Source organism: Dendrobates tinctorius, unplaced genomic scaffold, assembly GCF_039654945.1.
Source record: "Dendrobates tinctorius isolate UK_male_01 unplaced genomic scaffold, ASM3965494v1 ptg000029l, whole genome shotgun sequence".
Classification (NCBI taxonomy): domain Eukaryota; kingdom Metazoa; phylum Chordata; class Amphibia; order Anura; family Dendrobatidae; genus Dendrobates; species Dendrobates tinctorius.
Window position 1 is genome coordinate 29,293,354 of NW_027361697.1, and position 19,741 is coordinate 29,313,094.

The 19,741-nt window shown below is 47.7% G+C and overlaps 1 pseudogene; it reads left to right on the forward strand.

The window, feature by feature from the left end:
* Nucleotides 1-18,749: 18,749 nt before the first annotated feature.
* On the forward strand, nucleotides 18,750-19,249 carry LOC141086028 (serine/arginine-rich splicing factor 9 pseudogene; annotated as a pseudogene).
* The last annotated feature ends 492 nt before the right edge of the window (nucleotides 19,250-19,741 follow it).

The following is a 19,741-nucleotide window of genomic DNA, read 5'->3' on the forward strand; positions in this document are numbered from 1 at the left end:
GTTGATATTGGTGACTGGCCAGATGGCAACTGTGTGTCATCACCATCAGCCTCCACCTCTTCACCAGGTATATCACGTGGATGAAAGTGCCTTTCTTCTAGCCATGGGATTTCAAATATTTGGCCATCATCAACAGACGATACCCCCTCACGTTCCTCTTCAATGTTGTGCGGTGAGAGGCCAGAGGCAATGCAAGGAAATGGATCAAACAGATCCTCGGAGTGACCAAGGTTGGGTCAAATGTTTCCTGTGGCTTCTTACTGGGTGATGAACTAGGAACAGGTTGAGAATAGGATGACTCAGTGTTATCTGTATGGACAGTAGACTGTTTTGCCATGGATGATTGGGTGCTGCTAGAACATTTCGTTGAGGCCTTATCAGTCATCCAAGACAGTATCTGCTCTTGTTCTTCTGGCTTCCAGACCCGTTTATGTTCCAGACTGGGAAATTTCACCAGGAACCTAGATACATCAACCTTCTTCGGTCTCCCAGACTATGTGCCTTGTTGGGCACCAACGACCCAAGGTCCACACCCCTGTCCCTTCACAACAGCCTTTTTAGGAATTTTGGATTTTTCTGCCATAGTTGCAGATGTTCAGATACAGATATTGAGGAACAAGGAGCAATTAGTGCTTTGTGGAAGGTAGCACTACAGCCTAGTACTGCTTTGTGTTTTATAAACAGCACCGCAGCAGTTGAAAAAAATTGCCCTGAGGTTTAAGGTGAGATTGCGCACCCCAGTCACCACACAAGACAGCGGTGCTGGCTGCGTGTCAGTTGTGCAGTACCGTGCGTGCATCCTATTCGCTGTGAACACAGCACCGCAACAGCACAAAAAAATTGCCCTGAGGTTTAAGGCGAGATTGTGCACCACAGTCACCACACAAGACAGCGGTGCTGCCACTAAAAAAATTGCCTTGAGGTTTAAGGCGAGATTACACACCCTAGTCACCACACAAGACAGCGGTGCTGGCTGCGTGTCAGTTGTGCAGTACCATGCGTGCGTCCTATTTGCTGTGAACACAGCACCGCAACAGCACAAAAAAATTGCCCTGAATGGCGAGATTGCGCACCACAGTCACTACACAAGACAGCGGTACTGGCTGCGTGTCAGTTGTGCAGTACCATGCGTGCATCCTATTCGCTGTGAACACAGCATCGCAACAGCACAAAAAAATTGCCCTGAGGTTTAAGGCGAGAATACGCACCCCAGTCACCACACGAGACAGCGGTGCTGGCTGCGTATCAGTTGTGCAGTACCGTGCGTGCGTCCTATTCGCTGTGAAAACAGCAGCAGCACCGAAACAGCACAAAAAAACTGCCCTGCAGAGGTAAATGTGACCCCAAAAATAGCTGGGAAAACTGTCACTACTCAGTCCCTGACCTTATACTTTCAGCTCTGAAAAGAGCTTTTGGGTTTTACAGAGAATTTCTGGATGATTTGCACAAAAAAACACAACTCTCCCTAGCAGCTGCTCACACTCTCCCTACACTTGCTGTCTTCTGCATGCAATGTGCAAAAAATGGCGGCGGCAGGGCTTAGAGCCAAGCTATGATGACTCATAGCCTATGATGAGGCTGGGCGGCCAGCCAATCATAGTAATGCCGCCCACAACCAAGAAGGCTGCAGCATTACTGTGATTGGCAACTGCTGGGCAGGAAATCCGAGTAGTGTGAGGCGAGTAGTGAAATACTCGCTATGTTCCAAGCACCGTGAGTACCGCATTACTCGCCGAGTAACGAATACCCACGATTTTGCTTGCTCATCCCTATGTATCATAGGGATACAACCAGCAAGAAGGAGGAGTGGAATGATTACTTTTTAACCATTTCATTCATGATCGTCCTGTATAAAGACTTGTCTGACAGTTTGTTAGTCGTGGGTTAGGACTGCATCGTTCATCGTATAAATGATTATCTGCTCGTGTAAACAAATCCACCACCCAGAAGTCTCCTAGGACAATCTCCAATCAATCTCAATATGTTTAATGCAAACAGAGCCATAATGTCAAACTAACTTCACCATAGAAACATATGGTGGTTACCCAGTAGTAACGAACAGCCAAATTAGTAACACAGTGAATCCATAGACCTTTTTATGTTTTTTCTAAATAAATGGTCCATTATTTATCATGCTTAATCATTTTTAATGAGGCAGACCTTTTTTGCAGAACACTGACTCAAGCTGATAGTGTCGTTATCAGAGGTAACATCATCCTGCTGTGACGAACAACGTGTTATATATTCCATAGAGCCCTTTGCTTTTTCTCCACTTCCTTGGAGGCAAAATAAATAATTGTGACCTATGTTTGGTAGTACTACTGCCTGGATAGTTGGTGCCAATGGAAGCAATGGTAAGCTGCTCCTTCATCCATAGCTTTGGTATGGATTTTTTTTCTTTTACACTACCTCTTTTATTGTCATTTCAACTTTTAATTTATTCATACATTCTGCACAACACTATATTTTTCTTCTAATAATCTTCTCAACCTCAATTATTCATCCCTTGCCAAAAGAATAACAAGAAATGCTAGAAAGGTAGATAGTTACATGTAAAGAAATCCAAATGTGGTACCAAGTGGCAGAATAGGGTTTTTTACCCATATTTGCATAAAAAAATTCAACCACTTTCTAAAAAATTACATAAAAGAAATGTTAGGTAGATACTAGAGTTGAGCGAAACGGGTCGAAAAATTTCAAAAGTCGCCGACTTTTGGCAAAGTTGGGTTTCATGAAACGAAACCCGACCCTAGGATGAGGTCGGCCACGAGGTTGGCGACTTACGCGCCAAAGTCGCGTTTCAAAAGTTTGTTTTGCGCTCTTTTTCAGCCAATCAGGATCCACGGACACTGTGGGCAACGTGATGACATAGGCAGGGGTCGCCACCATCTTTCAGAAGGGCATGCAAGTGATTGGTTTGCTTTGGTGGGCATCACAGGGGGTATAAAAGGGCGTGCACGCCGACCGCCATCATACTTCTGCCGATCTTAGCATAGGGAGAGGTTGCTGCTGATTCTGTAGGGAGAGTGTTAGGCAGGGAAGAAGAAATAAAAACTGCTTCTGCTGCTAGCGATTGTGCCTGTACAACACACCAGTCACTGTGTGTGCAGTGCAAGGGGAGGCTATATTGTGGTGTATCAGTGGTGTTGGTTGTTGGGCTGCCTTCTAAGGCTTCCTGACAGCTGCATTGCTCTTTACCCACTGCTCTGCAAACTGCTTTTTTAAAAGCAATCCCAATTTTTTTTTTGTCCTGCTGAGGTACTGAGCGTGCATTTTTTCACACAATACAGCGGTGTACGCTCCTCATACAGTACCGTGTAACGGCTGTTATCACAGCCACAGTGAAGCTATCTGTGTCACTCTGTGAGAATAAGTCGAGGACATGTTCCGTTCTTACAGACCTGCACTCTAGGGAGATTCCTACTCTGCCCAATTCTACATACACCTTGTAGTTTGTGATACACTAGCCAATTTCTGCCTGTGACATAGCGCTGTGATATTCAGTGGGCCTCACACAATCCAAAAGTGTCCAGTGTCCACAAGTGTCTGCAGAAATTCAAAATCTCCCTTATCCTCTAGTCACTTTGGTCACAGCTGTGCCATCGAGCCTGTGACATAGCGCTCAGATATTCAGTGGGCCTCACACAATCCAAAAGTGTCCAGTGTCTGCAGAAATTCAAAATCTCACTTATCCTCTAGTCACTTTGGTCACAGCTGTGCCATCGAGCCTGTGACATAGCGCTCAGATATTCAATGGGCCTCACACAATCCAAAAGTGTCTAGTGTCCACTAGTGTGAGCAGAAATTCAAAATCTCACTTATCCTCTAGTCACTTTGGTCACAGCTGTGCCATCGAGCCTGTGACATAGCGCTTAGATATTCAGTGGGCCTCACACAATCCAATAGTGTCCAGTGTCCACTAGTGTGAGCAGAAATTCAAAATCTCACTTATCCTCTAGTCACTTTGGTCACAGCTGTGCCATCGAGCCTGTGACATAGCGCTCAGATATTCAGTGGGCATCACACAATCCAAAAGTGTCCAGTGTCCACAAGTGTCTGCAGAAATTCAAAATCTCACTTATCCTCTAGTCACTTTGGTCACAGCTGTGCCATCGAGCCTGTGACATAGCGCTCAGTATTCAGTGGGCCTCACACAATCCAAAAGTGTCCAGTGTCCACAAGTGTCTGCAGAAATTCAAAATCTCACTTATCCTCTAGTCACTTTGGTCACAGCTGTGCCATCGAGCCTGTGACATAGCGCTCAGATATTCAGTGGGCCTCACACAATCCAAAAGTGTCCAGTGTCCACAAGTGTCTGCAGAAATTCAAAATCTCACTTATCCTCTAGTCACTTTGGTCACAGCTGTGCCATCGAGCCTGTGACATAGCGCTCAGATATTCAGTGGGCCTCACACAATCCAAAAGTGTCCAGTGTCCACTAGTGTGTGCAGAAATTCAAAATCTCCCTTATCCTCTAGTCACTTTGGTCACAGCTGTGCCATCGAGCCTGTGACATAGCGCTCAGATATTCAGTGGGCCTCACACAATCCAAAAGTGTCCAGTGTCCACTAGTGTGAGCAGAAATTCAAAATCTCCCCTGTCCTATAGACACCTTGTACCTTGTTTTACATTACTATATAGTTTGTTGGATTTTGTCTACATTTCTACCAAAAATGAGGAAGGCTGGTGGAAGAGGCCGTGGAATTGGGCGGGGGTTGGCAGCTGGTAATGATGGTGTTGGCGGTGGATCTGATGGTAGTGGCAAGAGCAAAATAGGACCGAATGCAGGAGGTGTTGAGCCTGCGTCATCGTCTGGCTCCATAAGGCTTCGAAGGCTTAGTTTTCTAGGAGTTGGCAAACCGCTTTTAAAGCCAGAGCATCAGGAAAAAGTTTTGTCTTACATTGCTGACTCAGCCTCCAGCTCTATCGCCTCCTCTTCTTCAGTTGTAAAAAGTAAAAGCACTGAGTCTTCATTGGAGGCTCATGTTCATGAACCACACCTTTCCATGTGTCCTTCACCCCAACCAAGATTGAAGGATGACGCAGGCCATACTACTGATTACTCCATGGAGCTGTTTTCACATACCATGCCTGGATTATCAAGTGAAATGGTGAATTACCCAGGCCAAGATGAATCTGACATGGAGTGCACTGATGCACAGCTGCTGATGGATGATTCTGCTGGTACATTCACTCAGAGCACTACATTGTCCTCGCAGTGTACAGAGCCAGATTCTGACCCTGATGAGACTCAGGTGCCCCTTCCCGCACACTATACCACCATACACGGTGACACAGAGGAAGGTGCACATGACATTGAAGAGGAGGTGATGGATGACCCAGTTGTTGACCCAGATTGGCATCCATTGGGGGAAGAGGGTGCTGCTTCCAATAGCTCAGATGAGGAGCATCCACAGCAGACATCGACATCGCAACAGCTGTTATCTGGCAGGCCCGGAGCACTCCAAAGACAGGTTCCAAAAATCAAAAGAGTTGCTGGACAGCTTGTCCAGAGGGTCAAAAGATCACAGCGTGCTAGGCCGCAAAATGTCTGCCAAAGTAGGAAGAGTGCAGTGTGGCACTTTTTTGAACAAAATCCTCATGATCAGGCCAAGGTTATCTGTAAGAAGTGCGCAAAGACCTTTAGCCGAGGGAAAAATCTGAAAAATTTGAAAACCAGTTGCATGCTTAGACATTTAAACACCATGCACTTGCAAGCGTGGAAACAACACCAAACCTCAAGTGCCACATGTGCAACTGATCACAACGAAGGTAGTCAGCAACGCTACATTGTTTCCCCCACTGTAAGCCCACCGGTTAGCACAGCAGCAAATGTTGAGGTGTCGTTGCAAGGCCACAGCAGTCAGGGAATCCCACTGTTATATCAACGAAAGACTGATTCCAGGCCATCAGAAAGAACACCAACTCCATCACCATCATCAACCCTCTCTCAGTCCGCCCTGTCCACCGCTACTTCCACCATATGCAGCTCTCAAGTCCAGCTCACCCTCCCAGACACTATGAGTAGGTCAAGAAAGTACTCAGTCTCTCATCCGCGTACACTGGGTTTGAACGCCCACATTGCCAAACTAATCTCGTTTGAGATGATGCCCTTTCGGTTGGTGGAAAGCGCAGCTTTCCGCGAACTCATGGCCTATGCAGTACCACGCTATGACCTACCCAGTCGCCACTTCTTCGCTCGCAAAGCCATCCCAGCCCTCCACCATCATGTGAAAGACCGCATTGTCCATGCACTCAAGCAGTCAGTGAGCGGAAAGGTGCACCTCACAACTGATGCATGGTCCAGTCGGCATGGCCAGGGCCGTTACGTGTCCATCACTGCGCACTGGGTTAATGTGGTGGATGCAGGGTCCACAGGGGACAGCGGTGGTGGGACAGTGCTGCCTAGCCCACGGTATAGGAAACAGGCGTTCGACCCTCCTCCTCCTCCTCCTCCAGAAGCGAAAGCTCGTCCACAGAGCGCAGTCGTACGAGCACGCCATCTGCAGCTGCCACTGTTGCACACGAGGTGTCCCCCTATCGAGCAGCTAGTGGAAAGCGTCAGCAGGCTGTGTTGCAGATGATGTGTTTGGGCGACAGACACACCGCCGAGGTGCTGGCCGAGTACTTGAAGCGACAAACTGAGTCATGGCTGGGCAGTGTACATCTTGAGGCAGGCAAGGTAGTTAGTGATAATGGCCGTAATTTTGTGGCAGCCATAGCCCTTTCAAAACTCAGCCACATACCTTGCTTGGCTCACACCTTGAACCTGGTGGGCAGTGCTTCCTCAAAAATTATCCGGAGTTAACAGCCCTGCTCCAGAAGGTGCGAAGGCTGTGCGCGCACATTCGCCGGTCGCCTGTACACTCCGTTCGTATGCAGAAGCTGCAGCGATTGCTCCACCTTCCCAACCACCGCCTCATTATCGACATTGCAACAAGGTGGAACTCCACCCTGCACATGGTGGAGCGGCTGTGCGAGCAGAGGCAGGCCATAATGCATTTGTGGGAGGATACACGGCCAGGCACTTTGAGAGCAGACATGGAGTTGACAGGTGTGCAGTGGTCGAAGCTGAAAGACCTCTGTAAAGTCCTTCAGTGTTTTGAGGAATGCACACGGCTGGTAAGCGCAGACGACGCCATCTTAAGCATGAGCATCCCACTTATGCGTCTGCTCATGCAAACTTTGACGCACCTTAAGGAGCAGGCTTCTGCAGCCAATGTTGATGAGGAGGAAGAGGAGGAGGGAATCCTTGATGACATTCAGCCATTGTCTGCTCAGGGACCTCTCCTGGACGAGGTGGAGGAAGAAGAGGAGGAGGAGGAGGAGGATGATGGGGATGATTACTTAGGGGAGGAGGATGCATCTCGTGGGGCAAGTGAAAATGTTGGCGTGGCAAGGTCTGGGACAGGGTTTGTGCGTGACTGGAGGGATGTGGATTTGCCAGAAAGTGCTCCTCCAACCAGCACTCGCAGTGCATCATTGACACCGGGAACATTGGCCCACATGTCAGATTATGCCTTGCGGATCCTAAAAAGGGACCCCCGCATTGCCAAAATGATGAACGATGACGACTACTGGTTGGCCAGCATCCTGGATCCACGCTATAAAGGCAAATTACAAAACATCATGCCACAGGAGAACCTTGACCTAATATTGGCTAATAAACAAGCAACTCTGGTAAATCGGTTGCTTGAGGCATTCCCAGCACACAGCAGCGGTGATGGTTCTCACACGAGCCGTACGGGCCGGGGGCAGCTTGGCAGAGGTGTTCGTGGTGCACACAGCAGAAGTGGCGTTGGAGACAGGGGTTTCATGACAATGTTGTGGACTGATTTTTCAAGTACCGCTCACACAACTGGTAATACTGCATCGATGGAAAGTGACAGGAGACAGCAGTTGTCAACTATGGTTACAAACTACTTTTCCTCCCATATCGATATTCTCCCACACAGGTCATTCCCCTTTGACTATTGGGCCGCTAAACTGGACACCTGGCCTGAATTGGCACAATATACCTTACAGGAGCTCGCTTGCCCAGCTGCAAGTGTGCTATCGGAAAGAGTCTTCAGTGCAGCTGGATCAATCCTGACAGAAAAAAGGACCCGTCTGTCAACCCAAAATGTGGATGATCTAACCTTCATTAAAATGAACCACGCATGGGTTTCCAAGGATTTTGTCCCACCTTCCCCTGATGACACATAGGGTGACAGAAAAATGGCTTGCTTTGGTCCACCTCTTCCTGGGACTTGACCTATTTCACCTTTTGCATCAGCTGAATGTCCAACATCAACATATGCCACTTTCTAAAACTCCCTAACTGTGCTGCCTCCCCCCCATGGCCGGGGTCACCACCTAGTGCACGACACCGTGCGAGTGCCGTTGCCCTGGACAGGTGGGTAGGCCGACTCTTGGGAGCGGGCACTGGCACAGGGTCCCTCATAGTGCAATCAAGTGTCTCTGACGGTGGTGGTGCACACCCACCGTCAGACACACCGCCGTACTATGAGGGGCCCAGTGCCAGTACCGATGCCCACGAGTGGGCCCCCCTTGCTTGGGCAGGGCCCCAGCATTTGCAATCTTTACCTCTCCCTGCTCCTCCGCTGTGTAGTCTGGGCCGTCAAATCCATACTGTGCCTGACACCGTTTGAGCCTGCCTCCTGATGTATAGACATATATTTTGAATGTGTACGCTATCCATACATGTTATCTGGGGATACGGTACCCTTTCTCACCTTTGTGCAATCACGTGCAATCCATACTGGGCCTAACACCGTCTGAGCCTGCCTCCTGATGTATAGACATATATTTTGAATGTGTACGCTATCCATACATGTTATCTGGAGATACGGTACCCTTTCTAACCTTTGTGCAATCACGTGTAATCCATACTGGGCCTAACACCGTCTGAGCCTGCCTCCTGATGTATAGACATATATTTTGAATGTGTACGCTATCCATACATGTTACCTGGGGATACGGTACCCTTTCTAACCTTTGTGCAATCACGTGCAATCCATACTGGGCCTAACACCGTCTGAGCCTGCCTCCTGATGTATAGACATATATTTTGAATGTGTACACTATCCATACATGTTATCTGGGGATACGGTTCCCTTTCTCACCTTTGTGCAATCACATGCAATCCATAATGGGCCTAACACCGTCTGAGCCTGCCTCCTGATGTATAGACATATATTTTGAATGTGTACGCTATCCATACATGTTATCTGGGGATACGGTACCCTTTCTAACCTTTGTGCAATCACGTGCAATCCATACTGGGCCTAACACCGTCTGAGCCTGCCTCCTGATGTATAGACATATATTTTGAATGTGTACGCTATCCATACATGTTATCTGGGGATACGGTACCCTTTCTAACCTTTGTGCAATCACGTGTAATCCATACTGGGCGTGAGAACGGCTGGCGAGCTGTTAAGCAAGCTACAGCACCTGTGGTTTGCACACGTAAGTTTTTCATTTTTTCAGGAATGACGGTTAGGCCTAATTCCGGAACTGCGGTTGACCTGCACTTACTGGGAAATCATTGTTCACGGGTAATAATTGTAGTCAGTGATCCCCATCTCTAACGTTGTTCAGCGGGTTATCTGCACCTGTAAGCGACAAACGCTGTCCTTTTCAGTGTAGCGCACATGCAGCCACGGACATGTAAGGGCATGACACACCAGTTATTGGCCAATCTCATGTGCCAGAGCCTCATGTGTCCCTCTAGTAAGCCGGACTCGGACCGCGGGGCATGACGGAGTCTCGTTCGCTAACGGAATTAAGCTTGCAATGTGTGCATCTGTTCTGTAGCTGGCATGGTTGAGGTTTCCCAGGTGGAGTCGAATTTAACCGTAGGCTCCACTCCTGGTGGTGCCCTTCTGGACATTCCTTTAAGGTTCAGCTTTGCAACCATACTGCCCACGTAAAACAAACACTTTGCCTTCATGAACGCTGTTTGGAGGGTCATGACTCGTGGGAATAACGCCGCCCAATCAGTTAACCTGCTAGAGAGATCCTTCGTTGCTCCCAAGCATGACATCACACTCCCTAGGAAGAAGGTAATGCCACTGTGGCGACCGTACTCCTGGGGGCGACACAAGTGCACTGATGCCCAGCCAATGCTCGATGAATCTGCTGGTACATTGACCCAGACCACTACATTCCCCTCGCACGCTACACGGCCTGAATCTGACCCTGATGAAACTCAGGTTACCCTTCCCATATACAGTTCCATCTTACACGGTGACAAAGAGGAAGCTGCAGATGAAAGTGCAGGTTCGGCCCACCCGCCATCAGACACACCACCGTACTATCAGGGGCCCTGTGCCAGTGCCGTCGCCAACGAGTGGGCCCCCCCCTGCTTGCTCAGGATCACAGCACTTGCAAAGTTGAAATACTGTGCAGTGAGATGGAAGATGGGGACGACGAGGAGTCCAGACAAGTACAGGGATTCCCTAGCGAGGAGACTTATTTGATTGTTTTCAATGTTGGGACAGCAATTTTTGGGGAGCACTATACTCTGGAGAATGATAGATGGGGCCCACCATACACTGGAACATTCCAAAGGTGGACATCAGACACTGGAGCAGCATTTACAGGGCCCATTATACACTAGAGCATTAGAAATGGGGACCATTATGTTTGGAGCATTATTTGGGCCCATAAGACAGTGGAGCTTCATCCATGGGGACCAACATATACTGTAGCATTATGTGGAGCTCATCATATACTGTTTCAAACATTATATGGGACCAATGATTCTGTATGGAGAAATAGATGGGCCTCGTCATGAGATGTAAAAAGTGAAGTATTTTTCATTGTACTATACCGCTATTTCTCTGCCGTATCGGAGCATGATGAGTTGTGGTATGTGTTAAAGGGGCGCTCTTTCGCCCAGGGCACATGAAAACCTGGAGCCAGCCCTCCCCCCCACAACTGTAGCCAAATAACCCCCATTTTTCAGTGTGTAACTTGTATTATGAAGTTAATTAAGGTTGACAAGCTTAAGTAAGAAGAATTGATGCTTTTGGCATTCAAATGGGCACTGTTGGTGTGTTTCCTGTCCTCCTCTCACTGCCGACTTTTATTCCCCATTGACTTACATTGGGTTTCGTGTTTCGGGACGACCCCGACTTTTCCCTATAATCGGACGATCTTGCTCGACCCGACTTTTGGAAAAGTCGGGTTTCACGAAACGAAACGCGACCCTAAAAAACCAAAAGTCGCTCAACTCTAGTAGATACACATTAAAAAAGACAGTACCAGCAACAAAGAGTTGTATTATTGAGATGTGTATGGATTTAAAATTTGGCTAGTAAAATAAACATGCAAGAAAAATTATATGACATACAAAAGTAAACAATTGTAATTGAATGTCTACATTTTGGGTAATTTTCCCTTGTAGTTTTAAAAAACAATTATTCCCCTGTCAAAAAAATGATTGCACAAGGTATGCAAAAACTACATACAGTATAGCTGCTACTAAAGCACACCATTTCTGACTGACACTGATTTCAGATTTTTTTTCCTGTAAAAACTATTGTGCTGTCTCTATGCTGCTTTCTAGCGCATTAAGAATGAAGAACGATTTAATCATTTTAGTTCAAATATAGAAAGACAGATGCCACGTACAGTTGTGGCCAAAAGCTTAAAGACTGGCAGAAATTTTGTTTTTTTAACAAGTTTGCTGCTTCAGTATTTTAGATCCATTAGTCATATTTTTCTGTATCTCGCTGCGGTAAAGCCAGGAACCAGAACAATCAGAGAGAACTTTACCTATGATATGAGCAATTTGTGTAAAGATGAAAGGAATATGCGGCACTCACCAATTCGATAAAAGTGTATTATTCCTTTATTCCGTGCTTCAGGACATGGACAAAAGCGAGGCGTGCAGGTTGTAGAGACATGCAGAAAGAAACAGGACAACGGCCCTTATGCATAACAATGCTTCAACGGGTCCAGGTGTGTAATTACTTGAGGTCACTCCCTTTTAAAGGGCTGACAATCCAGTATATAGTGAGAGAAGAAATAGAATTAGACTTACCGGTAATTCGGTTTCTAGGAACCTTCCACGATGATATACGGAGGTTGCCTCTTTGCCCTGATGGGGGACAGGAAACACAGAGAGGTTAAAAGGCCCTCCCACCTCCCATTTGCCAGTGACTTATAACTGAGACCATAGCACCGGTTTACCTTCTGATTCCCAGATTTTATCCAGGAGTATAGGGTGGGAATTAGTGCCGTCGTGGAAGGTTCCTAGAAATTGAATTACCGGTAAGTCTAATTCTATTTTCTCTAGTCACCTACCACGATGGTATTCGGCACTAGGGAGGGAGTGACAACGGCCTGGAGTACTTTACGGCCGAAGACTAGATCCCTACTGGACAATACGTCCAGTCTATAATGTTTTGAGAAAGTATGCAGTGAGGACCACGTTGCTACCCTGCAGATCTGCTCTGCAGATGCGCCTGCTCTTTCTGCCCAGGAGACTGATGTAGACCTGGCTGAGTGGGCCTTGACCCCCATTGGGGGTGGCTCATTTTGAGCTACATACGCTTCCGCTATAGCTTTTTTTATCCAATTGGCGATAGTACTCTTTGCCATCTTCTTCCCTTTATTTTGACCTACATCATGAAACAATCACTGACCTCAGGGAGACCAGTCAAAAAAAACACTACAGCAGCCGGCAAAGGCGCTCTATCAGTGATATCCTAGGTGCAATGCTCCCTGGGAAATACAAATATGCAAATAAAGTCTGTGAATCCTCATTTAAGAGTCTCAAACACGGGACTAGCCAGATCTTCCTCCAGAGAAGGACCTAGCCAAGTGGTGGCTCCTTTCGGAAACCACCATATTAAGTGGCCCTTTAAGTCAATATCCAGCTCTTTACGAGTTTACAGATAGGACAAGGGAAATACCAAGACCAGGTATCCATCCACAGACAGCTGTTTCGGGGTGTTGCCCCTCATCAGTATGGAGTAGGATTCTGGCTAAGTGGGAGCAATGCCTAGAAGACCAACATCATGAAGCAATCACTGACCTCAGGGAGACCAGTCAAAGAAAACACTGCGGCAGCTGGCAAAGGCACTCAATCAGTGAAATCCTAGGTGTAATGCTCCCTGGGAAATACGAATATGCAAATAAAGTCCGTGGAGCCTAATTTAGGAGTCTCAAACATGGGACTAGCCAGCTCCCACCTAGCCTGAATCCTACTCCACACTGATGAGGAGCAACACCCCGAAACAGCTGTCTATGGATGGATACCTGGCCTTGGTATTTCCCTTGTCATATTTGTAAACTCGTAAAGAGCTGGATATTGACTTAAAGGGCCACTTAATATGGTGGTAAGGTGGTTTCCGAAAGGAGCCACCCCTTGGCTGGGTCCTTCCCTGGAGGAAGATCTGGCTAGTCCCGTGTTTGAGACTCTAAAATGAGGCTCCACGGACTTTATTTGCATCTTTATTTTGACCTGACAGATGGACAAATAGGTTTTGATCAATTCTACAATGACGTGTTTGCTCTATGTAATGCAGGATAACACGTCGGACATCAAGCGTGTGGAATTTTTCTTCTTTAGAGTTTGCTGGATTTTGGCAAAATGATGGTAGGACGATTTCTTGGGAACGGTGGAAATCAGAGACTACCTTCGGAAGGAAGGATGGGTCGAGATGAAGGACTATTGAGTCATCTCTAATAAGCAAATAAGGCCCCTTTGTTGGTAGGGATTGTAGTTCTCCTATACTTCTGGCCGTGGTTATGGCTACCAAGAAGACTGCCTTGCATGCAAGGAATTTGGGAGAACAGGAAGACAATGGTTCAAAGGGTGGACCTATGAGCCCCTGGAGCACTAAATTCAGATCCCTATCGACCGTCTCTTAGGGTTCATTCTGATGGCTGATGCCATGAACCTCTTGATCCAGCGATGACCTGCTAGATCCTGGTCAAAAACAGAGCTTAGCGCTGAGACCTGGACCTTCAGGGTGCTAGGTGTAAGGCCGATCTCCAAGCCTTTTTGTAAGAAATCCAGAATCTGTGACATATTCGGGCTAATTGGTTCTGGTAGGTTAGGTAGACAGAAGGATGAAAACTTTTTCCAGATTTTATTGTAGATGGCGTTGGTTACCGGCTTCCTGGATTTTTGCAGGGTAGCAATTACTGGGTCTCACAACCCCTTGGATTTCAGTACCTGGGCCTCAGTAACCACACCGCTAGATTCCACTTTTGGGGATCTGAGTGAAGATTGGGCCCCTGTGGGAGGAGGTCATCTTCTACTGGGAATAGAATCAGCCCATCTACCTGTAGCTTGATGGTCAAGTTGAACCAACTTCTTTTTGGCCCGCCAAACATTTGATCCTGAATGGACTGAGGCTCTGACTCCTCTTCTAGCCCCATAGTGCTGTGTACTGCAGATATCAACTCCTCAACAGAAGAGGAGAGGTACTTTCTAACTTCAGAGGCTTTGGGTGATACGGGTTCCTCCCACCTACCGGAGGAAGATGTATAAGACAGGTGAGACTCAGAGTCAGAGTCCTCGACCTGTATCTTCCTTTTTTTGCCTGGAGAAGGGGGTGGTGGCGGTGGTGGTGGAGGAGTAAAGGCCACCAGGGAACACTGCACCTCCTGTTTGACTAGTGCGCAAATCTCTTCCAAGAGAGAGGGTTGATCTGCTCTCACTAATTTGTTGATACAAGACTGACAGAGCTTTTTACCCCATAGAGAGGGTAGTTTAATGTTACAGAGGCGCACTTTTTCCTGACATTGGCTTGGGGGGTAGACTTGTCTCCCTTGAATATGAGGTTGAGAAGTGTCAGAAGAATAGGTCCCCTAACTAACCATATCCCCCGGACCCCTTCCCTGCATCACTTACTGAAGCAGGGGCAGCGCTGGGCTCTACAGAAGCAGAGCATGAAGTGCCTTCCATACTGGCAGGATGATAGCCTTACCTCTGTTGTGACTTTGGGCAGGATTTTATGTGATGAGGAGCCAGCACCTGCCCCCAGCATGGATTTCCCCTCCCCCTCCTGGGTCCATGTGCTTCAGTGTAGGCATCCGTGGATGCTGAGCCGGTGCGCGCTAGAGGGGGAGAAGACCAGGAAGCTGCAGGAGGCACCCGGTCGGGACCCCTGGCCTGCTTTGCCCTCTCGGGGGCGCGGGAAGACCAGGAGGGGGTCCCAAGGTCACCACTGCGGGGGGCGACGGGAGCAGCCTGGAGGAGGAAGCGAAGCGCGACCATCTGCTGCCCAGCATTACAGGCATAGCCTGTGAAGATCAGGTACTGCAGCCGCCGGCCACTACAGTATGCGGAGACCTCTCCCTGCCCCACAGGGAACAGGAAAGACACTGGCAAGTGGGAGGGCCTTTTAACCTCTCTGTGTTTCCTGTCTCCCATCAGGGCTCCGTATACCGTCGTGGAAGGTGACTAGAGAAAATAGTGTTATACATAAACATACAAGGTGAAATAAGTATAGTAATTACCATTAAAACAGAAGCATTGTATAGCAGAGGAAAATATACAGATCTAATAGACAGAGCAATTTGTGAGCCTGGAGGGAAAGCCAACATTAAGCTAGTGAAAATAATAATTCTTGCAGCCGGGTCATTAGTTCCCTGAGAACTGATACCATTTGTGGCCATGATCAACCTTGGAGTTGAGCAACACTTACTGATATTGGCTTAACTTGAAGCTTGTGGGCCCCAATGCAAAATCTCCAATAAGACCCCCAACTATCATTGATCTTGATAGCTTTGGTCATCTCATATTGGCCAAATGGATCTTTTGGACCTCCCTATCATCAAGGACCCAAGTGTGACTCTAATCCGTGCAACCACTATAATTATGCCTCAGCTTCCCAGTGGATTACAGTCATTGACTATGTCAGTGGATGTAGTTTCCAGGGCTTATCCCAAACTAGTACTAATAGACATTTCGTCACAGGTTTACTGTAACAGAAGACCGCTGCATCTGGTTTCTCTTACTCCTGCACTGATTACAACCACTCCACTTTCATATTAAACAGTGCAGGTTTCTTTTAGCAGTGCAGGGGTTAATGTGCTCAGTTGAGAGCTCTTTGAAGCTTTCCTGCATTAAGGCTCTCAGCTGTTCACTGTTAGCCACTCCCATCTCCTAAATAATCTGGGCCCTGACAAGCACTCATTGCCAGATAGCTTATACTGCAGGGTTAGAGATGGTGGTTTGTGGTTGTTGGTTGGCAGATGACAGATTTATCTGAGACTATTGAGTTTTCCATGTGTGCTATTCCCCTTCTTCTCTAACTTTTTTTCCCTATCCTCCATTTCCCTGTGTATACATCTGTTGTTTGTGTTAGTATATTTGTATGTTTGGTATTTTCCTTTATCCCTGTTTGTATTACCTTTTAAATCAGGTGGGTTGTGAAGAAACCAGAGTATATCTTAATTGTCCAGATGGCTAAGTTTTTGCAGGCCTGGAGGAATTGACTTTTTGCCTGTATATTTGGCTTGTGGATTTAAGTGTGGATTCTGGTGGGTCAAAAAGACTGGCTTGCACAATGATATACCATGTAACATAGTGTGTGCTTATCTGATGTTTGTTTATATTCTGGAATCAGTTTGTTGACTTTGATTGTAGATAGGGAAAGGCTGTGAGGGTGGACTGAAGGACACTGGGTAATTCTAAAAATAGCTTACCTGCCTCGGGTATAAAAGACCCTGAGACAGAGAGACGGGATCTCATCTCATCACATAGAGCTACTAGCCGGACATTCTGCTAAACACCCAACTGACAAGAAACTCTTCAGGATCCCAGCTGAGGGTATGTCAGACCCAGCTGAAGCAACACAGGACTGCTCTCGGTTATCTCCCTACGCTTGTCGTGACCTCATCTCTGTGTGTTATCACAGGTGGAATAGTGACCCTGGGAGCTCTGACATAACATCCACTAGCATCCTGGTGAGTAAGCGGAGGAGAGAGACCTTGTAATGTGCACCATCTTGGGAAAATTGCTGGAATTGTTCTGTTTGCTAGTGGATGTTGTGGTTCAATAAAGCATGGCCACACTGTTTTACCCTAACCCTGTGTTGTCTGTGTAGTGTTCTGCCCACAAGGAGATAGAGTGGTATGAGCCCTGGTCCATGCAGTCTTGCTATAGACAGCCGGGCCAGTGCACAAGAGCACCCACTAACCCCGTTTCTCCACACTTGGTGGCAGCAGTGGGACACTACTCAGCCCAGCGGAATCGGGGGAGCTGCAGGGGACTGGTGTTTGTAGACACTGCCCAGGGCTTCACAACCAGGGAGGCATACAGACAGACCAAGCAGACCATTGATGAGGCATACACAGTAGGTTTCAGACTGCACCATGCCCAACCCCACTTTGGGAAGAAAACCAGAGTGGATGCATAGTTGTAACAAGAAACGACAACTACAGGAGCTGTGCAGCTACGACGTATTGAATACCGGACCACGGACACTCATTCGGATTTCATCAAGGAATTAGTTCGTTGGGATACCCAGAACATTGTGGAGGATGACGAAAACTCTGCTAGGATGGACCCAGAGGAATTGCCAGAACCAGGACCCTATGCCGGTCTGGAATTTACCCAGTCACCTGCAGCCCGAATCCAGGAGTTGTTGAACATCGGGACCTGAAGCCTCAAGCGGTGAACAAGCTTGTGTTATGGAATCAGTCTTGGGAGTTCCAGTACGCCTAGAGCCAGCATCAAACCCTACCCCCATGGTAGTTCCCCAACAAGGAAAGCAGCTACGCTACAGAGACATGCCAGTGTTTAATGAGTCATTCACTGAAGTCTGTGAATTTATGCAAGATTTTGAGACTCTAATGCTGATGCACCAGGTGCCCATAGATGATTGGGCTAAATACCTATGGACTAGTTTGACTGGTCGGGCACGGGATGCTGCCCGGTCACTTGGGCCTCAACACTGCCAGGATTATGAAACTATTAAGGACACCCTGCTGGAACTTTTTACCATTACATCCGAGAGATATCGCACGAAGTTCCGGACATTGTCTCGCCAGGCGGTCTCCTATGTAGAATTTGGCAGTCAACTCCGGAGACACTGCAACCGCTGGCATGACGGTAGGGCTGCCCACTCTGCTGCTGCCCTTTGGGATGTGATCATGCTTGAGCAACTTATGGAGAAGATGGCCCCAGAAATTCGAGAGTGGGCAGCTGGCTGGAAGCCCGACACCCCAGAGCAAGCAGCCCGATGGGCTGACGAGTATACAGCCAACTGACCCTGCTGGAGAAACAATATGCCCACTGATCCAAGAAGACCCTTCAACCAAGGATTTGAGCGACCACCAGGCCAAAGGGTTACCAGCAACACCCGTGAGTTGCCCAACCCACGGCACTGCTATACATGCGGGCGTCTTGGACACATTGCCAAAGATTGCTTCCAGGGCCAGGGCCCCATGCCTGGAGCCCCTCTGCTGGCAAATCCAGTCAATGTCTGCCAAGACAAGCCACCAGGGTCTGAGGGTCACTACCCCCGGGAAACACCAACAAAGGATAAAGTGATGTACACTGTTCACACTATATGGCAGGTTGACCACTCTGCACCAGCCAACCTCCATAGCCACTGCCAGCCAGTCAAGGTCAGTGATATTGAGGCCTAGGGACCTCGGAACACTGGGTCTTCCATCACCCTAACCAGCCCAGATATTGTACCACCAGAACTCCATTTTCCAGACTGCAAAGGGGCCTTCTCAGGACTCGGGGTCAGAGCTTGTGAAATGTGTGTATTTTTGTAGGCAATTTACCAGCCAATGTACAAGAGAAGGATCTGGAGGCGTTGTTCCATCAGTATGGGAGGATCCGTTCCATCGAGCTGAAGAATCATCGGGGAGGCAGGGCCCCATCGTTCGCCTTCATCACCTTCCAGGATCCACAAAAGGCAGAAAATGTCATGAGTGGAAGCAATGGATAACAGTTTTGTTCTCGTCGTTTACGTGTGGAGTTTCCCAGGTCACGCAGGAGACCAGGGGGACGTTATGGAGGACTCCGCTAAGCGAACTGAATACAAAGTCCTTGTCTCAGAGCTTCCTCCCCTCGTGAAGTTGGCAGGATCTAAAAGATCATATGAGAAAAGCTGTAGATGTCTGCTATGCTGATGTGCACAAGGATGGCACAGGGATTTTGGAGTTTGTTCGCAAGGACGACATGGAATATGCTTTCAGGAAACTGGATGATACAAAGTTTTGTTCTCATAAAGGTGGGACCTCTTACATTCGTGTCTCTGATTAAAGACATGCTAACGGACTGTCCCGACAAGTGGAGAAGGATGACCAGAAGACTATCACATCTGGTTAATTAAGATGGGGGAGCAATGTGAAGAAACCAGAGTATAACTTAATTGCCCAGATGGCTAAGTTTTTGCAGGCCTGGAGGAATTGACTTTTGTCTGTATATTTGGCTTGTGGATTTAAGTGTAGGTTCTGGTGGGTCAAAAAGACTGACTTGCACAATGATATACCATGTACCATAGTGTGTGCTTATCTGATGTTTGTTTATATTCTGGAATCAGTTTGTTGACTCTGATTGTAGATAGGGAAAGGCTGTGAGGGTGGACTGAAGGACACTGGGTAATTCTAAAAATAGCTTACCTGCCTCGGGTATAAAAGACCCTGAGGCAGAGAGATGGGATCTCATCTCATCACTTAGAGCTACTAGCCGGACATTCTGCTAAACACCCAATGGACAAGAAACTCTTCAGGATCCCAGCTGAGGGTATGTCAG